The sequence below is a fragment of the Thermobia domestica genome, chromosome 7 (assembly GCF_964235325.1).
Source record: "Thermobia domestica chromosome 7, izTheDome1.hap1.1, whole genome shotgun sequence".
Lineage (NCBI taxonomy): Eukaryota > Metazoa > Arthropoda > Insecta > Zygentoma > Lepismatidae > Thermobia > Thermobia domestica.
This window is the reverse complement of record NC_137460.1, coordinates 119,753,297-119,766,746: the sequence shown is the minus strand read 5'-3', so window position 1 is coordinate 119,766,746 and position 13,450 is coordinate 119,753,297. Positions and strand designations below refer to the sequence as shown.

The window sequence follows — 13,450 nt, the reverse complement described above, 5'->3', positions numbered from 1 at the left end:
CTTGGGACGATGCGTGTGCCCACACCTTTGCCGAAGGATGGTAGAGTTTCTTCGACGATTGGTTTCGAAGACTACTGGTAAAATGTGTAATGCCTTGTGGAAAGTACTTTCAAAAAGTAAAAGAAATAAGGTCGTATTGCAAACCTTGAAAATATACTTTATAATGGTTATAATGCAAATTAGCGTATGTGGCACGAATTTCGCCGGGTCTTCACTAAACCTTAACTGCTTCAAACATTAATCAATAAACAAAAACAAGCACTGCGATTAACCACAACTTCATTACCCATCCTCAAGATAAATAATGCCTTTTTCTTACCCGGAAGGTTACATGCACAACTAGATAAACAAGAGAAGAAAAGCCAGGATAATACTTTATCGTTAATTTATAACGTCAAAAATAAATAATTATTAACTATGTATTTAATTCAATCGATAACAATTAGTATTAAATGAAACAAATTCCCCCCTTGTCTAGGATACAATTTTGTTTTTCCCCCCTCAAACAAAATTGTATCCTATACAAGTATATTTATTTTCTCCTCACACATATGCTGTAAAAACTAGCATATACTGGATACGTTAAGCTTATTAATATACCTTTAGCCGGTATCTCAGGTCAATTAAGAGGATTTAATAGATTTTCAAGTTTTAATTATTATTAATATATTATACTTCTAAATTTAATTACTATAACATAATACTGATCTATTTAAACTCTCATATACCGCTATAAATAATTATTAAATAATAAGATGCCTGATTAAAGGATTATCGTGATAGGATAAATCAAGTATTTCAATATACTCTTATTACACCTAAAAGAATTAAACTTTCACCTTTGACATCAAAAATCAACGTGCGCCGTACACTAAAGTGTAGAAAGATAAGCTAAGATAAGCTAGTGGGCTCATACCCCGTATATGAAGATTCCTCTTCTTTTTCTAATGCTCACTAACCCTAAAACTCTTTTATTTTCTAGAACACTTGTGTTAGGAACTCTTATTTCCCTAACTTCCTCATCATGATTTGGTACTTGAATTGGTCTTGAAATTAACCTCCTATCGTTCATCCCCCTGATTTCAAAGACCAACAATCAACGTCACACCGAATCTGCTTTAAAATACTTCCTAGTACAAGCTATTGCAAGATCCTTGCTTCTAATAGCAATTATTTTACTTTATATAGGACTGCAAGCTACATATTACTTAATTACTATTTCCTTACTTTTTAAAATAGGAGCAGCATCCCTCCACTTCTGAATGCCCGAAGTAATAGAGGCCATACTCTGAATGGACTGCATTATTTTAATAACATGGCAAAAATTAGCGCCTCTCGGCTTACTTTCTTACAGATTAAAGCCCACAAATTTAATCTACTTAACCCTAATTCTATCTTTAGTGGTAGGCTCAATCGGAGGTTTAAATCAAACATCACTGCGTAAAATTATAGCATTCTCATCTACTAATCACACTGGCTGAATACTAATAGCCCTCCTATTAAGTGACATAGCATGATCCCTCTACTTCCTATTTTATGCTCTACTTTCAACAATAGCAGTCACCCTTTTTGCAATAAACAAAATATTCCACATTAATCAAACTTTTTCTAATAAAATTATTGTAACAACAAAACTAGCTATTTTTACCAGTCTCTTATCTTTGGGCGGTCTTCCACCATTTTTAGGATTTTTACCTAAATGAATCATCATTATAAAAACTGCTGAACAAATGTCATTTATTATTCTTACCCTAATAGTAATAACAGCACTAATTACCCTTTTCTATTACATGCGAATTGCTTACGCTGCCTTCATTATCAATCACCATAACCAAACATGAACATCCTTAATGAAAAAAAATCAAGAAACGTCAATTAGATCAATATTCATTATTATTTCATTAAGAGGTATAATTATTCTACCTTTATCTGTCAACATCCTTTAAACAAGACTTTAAGTTAAAAAAAAACTAATGGCCTTCAAAGCTATAAATAAAAGGCAATCTTTTAGGTCTTAGTATATTAACTACTACTCCGGAATTGCAGTCCGATATCATAAATATTGACTATAAAACCTAATAGGAGGTCTATTAACCATAAATAGATTTACAATCTATCACCTAATACTTCGGCCACCCTATTAACTTATTTGCAACGATGATTATTTTCTACAAACCATAAAGATATTGGTACAATATACTTAATTTTTGGGGCTTGGGCAGGCATAGTTGGAACATCATTAAGTCTTCTCATTCGAGCAGAACTTGGTCGACCAGGTAGCTTAATTGGTGATGACCAAATTTACAACGTAATTGTTACTGCTCATGCTTTCATTATAATTTTCTTCATAGTTATGCCAATTATAATTGGGGGCTTTGGTAATTGATTAGTTCCTTTAATACTAGGAGCCCCTGATATAGCATTCCCTCGCCTAAACAATATAAGATTCTGACTACTTCCTCCCTCACTAACTCTGCTATTAACAGGAAGAATTGTAGAAAGTGGGGCAGGAACCGGATGAACTGCAATGAGGAAGAATCGAAGAGAGAAATGAATTCGGGCGGATGATTTAGGGTCGAATCCACACTCAAAGGGGGAATTTTTTTCTCGATCATTAATAACTTTTTTAGAAAGAAGAGTTGAAATAGCTATAACAATTAGGGAAATAATGATAGTTAATAGACCGGTTGTTAAAACTGTATTAATTGCCTATTTCATTTAAGTGATCCTTTTGATTGGAAGTCAAATATACTATATATATATATATATATATATATATATATATATATATATATATATATATATATATATATATATATATATATATATTAAATAGGCTAGCCTCCTCATCAATAAATAGAAATATAAAGGAATAATCATACTACATCAACAAAATGTCAGTATCAAGCGGCGGCCTCAAATCCGAAGTGGTGGGTAGGAGAAAAATGCAACAGAAGGTGACGTAATAAGCAAGTGGCTAGAAATGTGGAGCCAATAATAACATGAAGACCGTGGAATCCTGTCGCTATAAAGAATGTTGAGCCATAGACAGCATCTGCAATGGTGAATGGGGCTTCATAATATTCATATGCTTGTAGGGCAGTGAAGTATAGACCTAGTAGGATTGTAAGCAGTAGGCCCTGTGTGGCTTGAGTGTGGTTGCCTTCTATTAGTCTATGATGAGCTCATGTTACAGTAACGCCTGAGGGGAGTAGAATTGCAGTATTGATGAGGGGAATGTGTATTGGATTAAGTGGGACAATACCTGCTGGAGGTCAGAAAGATCTAATTTCTACTGTAGGCGCTAGTCTGCTGTGGAAGAAAGCTTAGAAAAATGAAACAAAAAAGAATACCTCAGAGATAATGAATAAGATTATACCTCAGCGAAGGCCTAATGTAACTTGTATTGTGTGTAATCCTTGGTATGTTCCTACTCGAGTTACATCTCGTCATCATTGAATTATAGTTAATAGTGTAATTAATATAACTAGGAAGAATAGGGAAGGGTCATATTGGTGGAACCATTTAGTAAGACCTGTGGTTGTGATTAAGGCGCCTAGTGCTCCAGTAAGTGGTCAAGGGCTTTGGTCAACAAGGTGGTACGGATGATTTTGTGGTGCTGACATAAGTAACTTCTCTTGAATATAGTGTAACTAGGACTGCAAATACATATGATTGAATTACTGCGACAGCAGATTCTAGTATTAGAAGGGTAATTTGTCCAATTATTAACAACGAAAGTATAGAGAGAGATACGGAAGGCCCCGTATTACCTAATAAGGTTAAGAGGAGATGACCTGCAATTATGTTTGCTATTAGTCGAACAGCTAGAGTTCCGGGACGAATGATGTTACTAATTATTTCAATACACACTATAAATGGTATGAGGGGGGCAGGAGTTCCGGAAGGAACTAGATGGGCGAATATATGTTGGGTGTGATTGATTCAGCCGTAGATTATAAAACTTATTCAGAGGGGGAGGGCGAGGGTTAATGTAAAGGTTAGGTGGCTAGAGCTGGTAAATACATAAGGGAATAGACCTATAAAATTATTAAATAAGATAAAGGAGAATAAGGAAATAAATAGGAAGGTTCTTCCTTGATGACTAGTAGGACCAAGAATAGTTTTGAATTCCTTATGAAGAGTTAGGGTAATTTTATTTCATAAAATGTTTGATCGTCCTGGTAGAAATCAGAATAGGATTGGAATAATTAGAAGTCCAATTACTGTTCTAAGTCAGTTAAATGATATATTTATAATTGAAGTAGAGGGGTCAAAGGTTGAAAAGAGGTTTGTTATCACTTTCAATTTATGGTTGTTTTTTTAATATTGGTGCTGCTTAAGTAAGGATGAGTCGTATTTGAATTAAAATATATAATGGATGCAAATAGAAGATAACATAAGGAAAATATAATAAATAATATGAGTCATTTCAGGGGAGATATTTGTGGAATAGAAAAATACTATTGAATAGTAATTTAAGCTTGACATGCTTATGTTATAATTTAACTAATTTTTCCATTGGGAGTAATTGTTAATTTACTATTTTTTGGTTTAAGAGACCATTGCTTACTTTCAGCCACCCAATGAGAGTTCTTGTATTATTTTTGTTATTCAGTTGATAAATACTGAATGAGGACAGGCTTCAACGACGATTGGCATAAAACTGTGATTTGCGCCACAAATTTCTGAGCACTGGCCGAAGAATAGACCTGTACGTGTGATATTAGCTGCTACTTGTTTTAAGCGTCCTGGAGTAGCATCTGCTTTAATACCGAAGGCGGGTATGGCCCATGAGTGGAGAACTTCAGCAGCGGTAATTAAGAATACGAATATCAATATTGATAGGTAGTACAATACGATTGTGTACATCTAGTAGGCGAAATGAATTGGGATTTATTTCATTAATAGGGATTATATAAGAATCAAATTCTGTTAAGGAAAAGTCAGAGTATTCATAACTTCAGTATCATTGATGTCCAATTGTTTTAAGCGTGATTGCTGGTTGATGAATTTCGTCTAGTAAGTATAGGAGTCGTAAGGATGGAAGGGCAATAAAGATTAATGTGACAGCGGGCAGAATTGTTCAGATAGTTTCTAAGGTTTGTCCTTCTAACAAGTTGCGGTTAATGTATGTATTTGGTAGGAGAGAAGCTAATAAATAACCTACAAGGACTGTAATTATAGTTACAATGAGTATTGTATGATCATGAAAAAATACTATTTGTTCTATTACCGGGGATGCTGCATCTTGAAGACCTAGCTGATTTCAAATGGCCATTTCTAAGGAAGATGATTATTCTTATGTTTGGGGCTTAGGCCCAATGCACTTATCTGCCACCTTAGAAGTTTGTTAGTAAGGGAAGTTCTGCATAACTATGTTCTGCGGGTGGCAGGTTCTGGAATCATTCTAAAGATGTTGTTTGTTGATCTGAAAAGACTACCGGCCGAGCTCTTGCGAAAGCTTCTCATATAATAATTACGAGTATTAGGACGGCGATGAAGGAGAGGAATGAGCCAATACTTGATACTATATTTCATGTAGTGTAGGCGTCCGGATAATCTGAGTACCGGCGAGGTATTCCTCTTAGACCTAAGAAATGTTGAGGGAAGAATGTGATATTTACTCCTATGAATATTACTAAGAATTGAATTTTTAGTCATGTAGGATTTATTGTTGTTCCTCTAAATAAGGGGAATCAGTGAATAAGTCCTGCTATGATAGCAAACACAGCACCTATAGATAGTACATAATGAAAGTGTGCTACTACGTAATAAGTGTCGTGGAGATCAATATCTAGAGATGAGTTTGCTAATACGACTCCTGTGAGACCTCCTACAGTGAATAAGAAAATGAAACCTAAAGTTCATAAGATTGAAGGTGAATAAGTTATTTGTGCTCCATGAAGTGTGGCAATTCATCTGAATACCTTAATTCCTGTGGGGACAGCAATGATTATTGTGGCCGCGGTAAAGTAAGCGCGAGTATCAACGTCTATACCGACAGTGAATATATGATGGGCACATACAATAAACCCTAAGAATCCAATTGCTAGTATTGCATAAATTATTCCTAAAACACCAAAGTTTCCTTTTTACCGCTTTCTTGGGTTACAATATGTGAAATTATACCAAATCCGGGGAGAATTAAAATGTAAAATTCGGGATGACCAAAGAATCAGAATAGGTGTTGATATAAAACTGGGTCTCCTCCTCCTGAAGGATCGAAGAAAGAAGTATTAAGATTTCGGTCAGTTAGAAGTATTGTGATAGCTCCTGCTAATACGGGAAGGGATAAGAGTAGTAATACAGCGGTGATTACTACGGATCAAACAAATTATGGCATTCGTTCTAAGGTTATTCCAGGAGTTCGAATGTTAATTACAGTTGTAATAAAATTTACTGCCCCGAGAATTGAAGATACACCAGCCAGGTGAAGAGAGAAAATAGAAAGGTCGACAGAAGCTCCGGCGTGAGCAATGGCTCTGGAAAGAGGGGGATACACAGTTCATCCGGTTCCTGCCCCACTTTCTACAATTCTTCCTGTTAATAGCAGAGTTAGTGAGGGAGGAAGTAGTCAGAATCTTATATTGTTTAGGCGAGGGAATGCTATATCAGGGGCTCCTAGTATTAAAGGAACTAATCAATTACCAAAGCCCCCAATTATAATTGGCATAACTATGAAGAAAATTATAATGAAAGCATGAGCAGTAACAATTACGTTGTAAATTTGGTCATCACCAATTAAGCTACCTGGTCGACCAAGTTCTGCTCGAATGAGAAGACTTAATGATGTTCCAACTATGCCTGCCCAAGCCCCAAAAATTAAGTATATTGTACCAATATCTTTATGGTTTGTAGAAAATAATCATCGTTGCAAATAAGTTAATAGGGTGGCCGAAGTATTAGGTGATAGATTGTAAATCTATTTATGGTTAATAGACCTCCTATTAGGTTTTATAGTCAATATTTATGATATCGGACTGCAATTCCGGAGTAGTAGTTAATATACTAAGACCTAAAAGATTGCCTTTTATTTATAGCTTTGAAGGCCATTAGTTTTTTTAACTTAAAGTCTTGTTTAAAGGATGTTGACAGATAAAGGTAGAATAATTATACTTCTTAATGAAATAATAATGAATATTGATCTAATTGACGTTTCTTGATTTTTTTTCATTAAGGATGTTCACGTTTGGTTATGGTGATTGATAATGAAGGCAGCGTAAGCAATTCGCATGTAATAGAAAAGGGTAATTAGTGCTGTTATTACTATTAGGGTAAGAATAATAAATGACATTTGTTCAGCAGTTTTTATAATGATGATTCATTTAGGTAAAAATCCTAAAAATGGTGGAAGACCGCCCAAAGATAAGAGACTGGTAAAAATAGCTAGTTTTGTTGTTACAATAATTTTATTAGAAAAAGTTTGATTAATGTGGAATATTTTGTTTATTGCAAAAAGGGTGACTGCTATTGTTGAAAGTAGAGCATAAAATAGGAAGTAGAGGGATCATGCTATGTCACTTAATAGGAGGGCTATTAGTATTCAGCCAGTGTGATTAGTAGATGAGAATGCTATAATTTTACGCAGTGATGTTTGATTTAAACCTCCGATTGAGCCTACCACTAAAGATAGAATTAGGGTTAAGTAGATTAAATTTGTGGGCTTTAATCTGTAAGAAAGTAAGCCGAGAGGCGCTAATTTTTGCCATGTTATTAAAATAATGCAGTCCATTCAGAGTATGGCCTCTATTACTTCGGGCATTCAGAAGTGGAGGGGTGCTGCTCCTATTTTAAAAAGTAAGGAAATAGTAATTAAGTAATATGTAGCTTGCAGTCCTATATAAAGTAAAATAATTGCTATTAGAAGCAAGGATCTTGCAATAGCTTGTACTAGGAAGTATTTTAAAGCAGATTCGGTGTGACGTTGATTGTTGGTCTTTGAAATCAGGGGGATGAACGATAGGAGGTTAATTTCAAGACCAATTCAAGTACCAAATCATGATGAGGAAGTTAGGGAAATAAGAGTTCCTAACACAAGTGTTCTAGAAAATAAAAGAGTTTTAGGGTTAGTGAGCATTAGAAAAAGAAGAGGAATCTTCATATGCGGGGTATGAGCCCACTAGCTTATCTTAGCTTATCTTTCTACACTTTAGTGTACGGCGCACGTTGATTTTTGATGTCAAAGGTGAAAGTTTAATTCTTTTAGGTGTAGTAAGAGTATATTGAAATACTTGATTTATCCTATCACGATAATCCTTTAATCAGGCATCTTATTATTTAATAATTATTTATAGCGGTATATGAGAGTTTAAATAGATCAGTATTATGTTATAGTAATTAAATTTAGAAGTATAATATATTAATAATAATTAAAACTTGAAAATCTATTAAATTCTCTTAATTGACCTGAGATACCGGCTAAAGGTATATTAATAAGCTTAACGTATCCAGTATATGCTAGTTTTTACAGCATATGTGTGAGGAGAAAATAAATATACTTGTATAGGATACAATTTTGTTTGAGGGGGGAAAAAACAAAATTGTATCCTAGACAAGGGGGGAATTTGTTTCATTTAATACTAATTGTTATCGATTGAATTAAATACATAGTTAATAATTATTTATTTTTGACGTTATAAATTAACGATAAAGTATTATCCTGGCTTTTCTTCTCTTGTTTATCTAGTTGTGCATGTAACCTTCCGGGTAAGAAATAGGCATTATTTATCTTGAGGATGGGTAATGAAGTTGTGGTTAATCGCAGTACTTGTTTTTGTTTATTGATTAGTTCCTGTCACCACGGCATGGCGCGTCCTCAGGTTGTGGATCGAGGAGAAGGCCTCTAGATATAGAGGTTAGCTGCGAATATACTGAATAAGCAGTCGCGGACAGACGACTAGGAGTGGTCCTCCAGCTTGGGGGTTTGGGTAAGGCTAACACCCTCATTCTGTAAAGAAAGGTACTTGTTCAGAAACATTCACAAAAGCCTCGGACAAGGACTGATAACTTGGCACGACATCAGCAAAAGAAAATGGACATGAGATTTGGAACATGGAATATTAGAAGTCTTTATAGGGCAGGCGCGTTAAAATCTGTAACGAGTGAGTTAGAGAAATACAGGATGGACTTAGTAGGAGTTCAGGAAGTTAGGTGGGAAGGAAATGGATCTGAGAATTCCGGAAATTTTACGTTCTTTTACGGGGAAGGAAATAAAAATCACCAGTTAGGAACAGGGTTTTTCGTTCACAAACGAATATTACCAGCAATTAAACGGGTTGAATTTGTTACTGACAGACTTTCTTTTATTACTCTTAAGGGACGGTGGTGTGATATTATTGTCTTAAATGTACATGCTCCAACTGAAGATAAGTGTGACGATATAAAAGATAGTTTTTACGAAGAAGTGGAACGGATATTTGACCAACTCCCGCGATACCATATGAAGATTCTATTAGGGGATTTCAATGCGAAGGTAGGACGAGAGGATATTTTCAAACCGATTATAGGGAACGAAAGTTTGCATAAGGAAAGTAATGACAACGGTGTTAGACTCGTGAACTTTGCAACATCCAAAAACCTAATCGTGAAGAGTACAAAATTCCCACATCGCGACGTTCATAAATACACTTGGACATCACCAGACGGAAAAACACACAATCAAATTGATCACGTTTTAGTAGATAGAAGAAGACAATCTAGCATAATTGACGTCCGGTCGTTTAGAGGGGCTGATTGTGACACTGATCACTACCTGGTAGCAGCGATAATACGGGAGAGATTATCGTTGAATAAAGGTAATACTCAATGTCCGAAAACGGAGAGATTTAATTTAAAGAAACTAGAAGAGAACCAGGTAAGAGAGGAATACCAGATTGAAGTTTCGAATAGATTCTCGGTTTTAGAAGACTCGAAGTGCACTAGTGTTGAGGATACTTGGATTGAAATTAGAGATAGTATTAAAAGTTCAGCAATAGAAAAATTGGGACACGCGGAAATACGTAGGAACAAACCATGGTTCGACCAAGAATGCATTAAACTAGTAGAGAAGAGAAAACAGGCAAAATTACGGTGGCTAAAAAATCCGAATGAAATAACTACACAAAATTTCGCAGATATCAGGCGGGAAACTTCCAAAACTTTTAGAACAAAGAAACGGGATTTTTTGAAAGCTAAAATTAAGGAACTTGAAGATAATAGTAAAAATAAAAATATTCGGGACATGTATAAGGGGATCAGCGAATTTAAGAAAGGCTATCAACCTCGTGCTTATATACTAAAGAAATCTGACGGAACAGTTCTCACTGATACGGATAGCCTCTTAAATAGATGGAAAGATTTCTTTGACGATTTGATGAACACGCAGCCAAAAACTAATGTGCGTGGAGAAAAGGAGATACACACCGCAGAACCGTATATTCCAGAACCCAATCGAATAGAAGTTTAAGCCGCTATAAAGAAATTAAAGAAACACAAATCTCCGGGTGTAGATGAAATTCCGGCTGAGTTAATTTTAGCTGGAGGCGAAAAATTGTGGAACAAGATACACAAACTCATTCTCCTTATCTGGAACAAGGAAGAATTGCCACAAGAGTGGAAAGAGTCAATCATTGTTCCAATTCACAAGAAAGGCGACAAAACTGACTGTAATAATTATCGAGGCATTTCTCTTCTGTCAACATCCTATAAAATCCTTTCAAATATTCTGTTAGCAAGATTGACCCCATACGCAGATGAAATTATTGGAGATTATCAGTGCGGATTTAGACGAAATCGATCAACTATCGACCAAATATTTACCATTCGCCAAATACTCGAAAAGAAGTGGGAATACAATACCCCGGTACATCAACTATTTATTGATTTTAGAAAGGCTTACGACTCGGTTAGGAGAGAAACATTATACAACGTTCTTACAGAGCTTGGAATACCGAGAAAGCTAATTAGATTAATTAAGATATGTTTAAGTGAATCCCAAAGTAAAGTCCGGTAGGAAAATTTTTGTCCACGAGCTTCCACGTCGAAAATGGCCTGAAACAAGGAGATGCGTTGTCGCCATTATTATTTAACTTTGTGCTGGAATACGCCATAAGGAAAATCAAAGATAGCAACCAGGGCCTAGAGTTGAACGGCATTCACCAGGTTATGGCATATGCTGATGATGTAAATTTAATAGGGGATGATAGGAGAACAGTAGAAATAAATGCAGAGATATTATTAAACGCTTGCAGGGACATGGGTTTAGAAGTAAATGCAGAGAAAACTAAATACATGGAAGTGCGTCGGGACCGTAATACGGCAAATTATGGAGGCGTTAAAATATTAAATAATACTTTTGATAAAGTGGATACTTTCAAATATTTAGGATCAATATTAACAGACGAAAATCATATTCACGAAGAAATTAAATGTCGACTAAAAGCAGGGAATTCGTGTTACTATTCGGTTCAAAATCTCTTGTCGTCGCGAATTCTGTCGAGGAATTTGAAGCTTAAAATATATAAAACGATAATCATGCCTGTTGTTCTGTATGGTTGCGAAACATGGTCGCTTACTCTGAGGGAAGAACATAGACTGAAAGTATTTGAGAACAGGATCCTGAGAAGAATATTCGGACCCAAGAGGAACGAGAATGAGGAATGGCGGAAGCTTCATAACGAGGAACTACATAGTTTATACGGTTTACCCAACATTGTTAGGGTCGTCAAGTCTAGGAGGCTTAGGTGGGCAGGTCATGTAGCTAGAATGGAAAAAAGTAGAAACGCTTTCAAAGTCTTGACTGGTAGACCCATAGGAAAACGACCATTAGGAAGACCTAGGCGCAGATGGGAGGATAATATTAAGATGGATCTCGCAGAGATAGGAATACAAAGTAGAAACTGGATCCAATTAGCTAAGGATAGAAGTCAGTGGAGAGCTTTTGTGAACGCGGCACTGAACTTCCGGGTTCCATAGGCCATAGAGTTAGTTAGTTAGTTAGTTTGAAGCAGTTAAGGTTTAGTGAAGACCCGGCGAAATTCGTGCCACATACGCTAATTTGCATTATAACCATTATAAAGTATATTTTCAAGGTTTGCAATACGACCTTATTTCTTTTACTTTTTGAAAGTACTTTCCACAAGGCATTACACATTTTACCAGTAGTCTTCGAAACCAATCGTCGAAGAAACTCTACCATCCTTCGGCAAAGGTGTGGGCACACGCATCGTCCCAAGCCCTTAGTAGAGCGTCGTCGTTTGTAAAATGCCTTCCTTTCGATCTGGTCTTCACATGGGGGAACAGCGCAAAGTCACAGGGAGTGAGATTTGAACTGTATGGAGGGTGCTCTAACAGTCTTAGTCCGGTGCTGGTCAAATACTCTGAGGAAACTTTTGAACGGTGCGCTGGAGCTTTGGCCTGGTGAAGAAACCATTTGTCCATCCCTGAGTTTAGGCGTAACCGTTTGAGAGCTGTAAGAACTTTAGGCAGACATTGCTCGGTATGTATACCACATTCATGTGACTGACTTCTGTGTTTCTAAAAGACAACTAGCTCTACAATTCCTCTCACACTAAAAAATACCGCCACCATTCTCTTCTTTACTGATGGAAACTTTCGAACAGCCACGGAGGTCTCCTTATCTTCGAACACCCACACTTTGTTTTGAGCCTTGGTCCAGACGTCATAGTAATAGAGCCAAGCTTCGTCTCCTGTCACAATATTGTTCACAAAGGAAGATTTTCCATTTTTAGTTTTTCTCAACATTTTACCGCACCGTAAACACGGTGTGCCATCTACTTGTCGGTCAAGTAGTGTTGTACCCAAAGGATACAAAGCTTTCTAGCTCGAAGGTGATCGTGGAGAATAGCACGAACTACCGGTACATTATTGCCTAAGCATATCTCTATTTTATGGTATGTAACACGTCTATCTGTCCCAAGCATTTTCCTTACTGCAGCAATGTGTTGTTGAGTCACAGATGAAGATGGCCGATCTGACCTTGGAGCGTCCTGAAGGCGGAAATTTCCTTTTTGAAATTCTCGGTACCGCCTAAATATCGCTGTGCGATGACGGCAATCCTCTTCAAGTACAGGTGTCATTTCCTGTAAACATTGACCAATACTTAAACCACGTGGAAAATTGTAGCGCAAAATTGAATGATATTCAGTTTTTGACCACGACGACATTTCCACCTCTTTTCACTGACACAGCTAAAAATCAACTGACACTGAGAAAATGACTAGCGCTTCTACAATGCAGGTTTGGACATGTCTAAACACGTGCTAAGTTGCAAACTGTGATGATCCGTTCTGTTCTGTTGCAAAATGTTCCAAGTGCCCTTTGTGTATATATATGCCCATTTAAGAGTATATTACAAGTTACCATATACTCTTAGACTTTTTCATACCAATATTCCACTTTTGGAACACTTTTCCTTCTTAATATTAGTGAGTAGCTTCTGCATTTTTGT

General features: G+C 36.2%; 1 pseudogene; it reads right to left on the bottom strand.

Annotated features, from left to right (window-relative positions):
* Positions 1–3,588: 3,588 nt before the first annotated feature.
* Positions 3,589–13,166, bottom strand: LOC145689313 (ATP synthase subunit a pseudogene; annotated as a pseudogene).
* Positions 13,167–13,450: the final 284 nt, after the last annotated feature.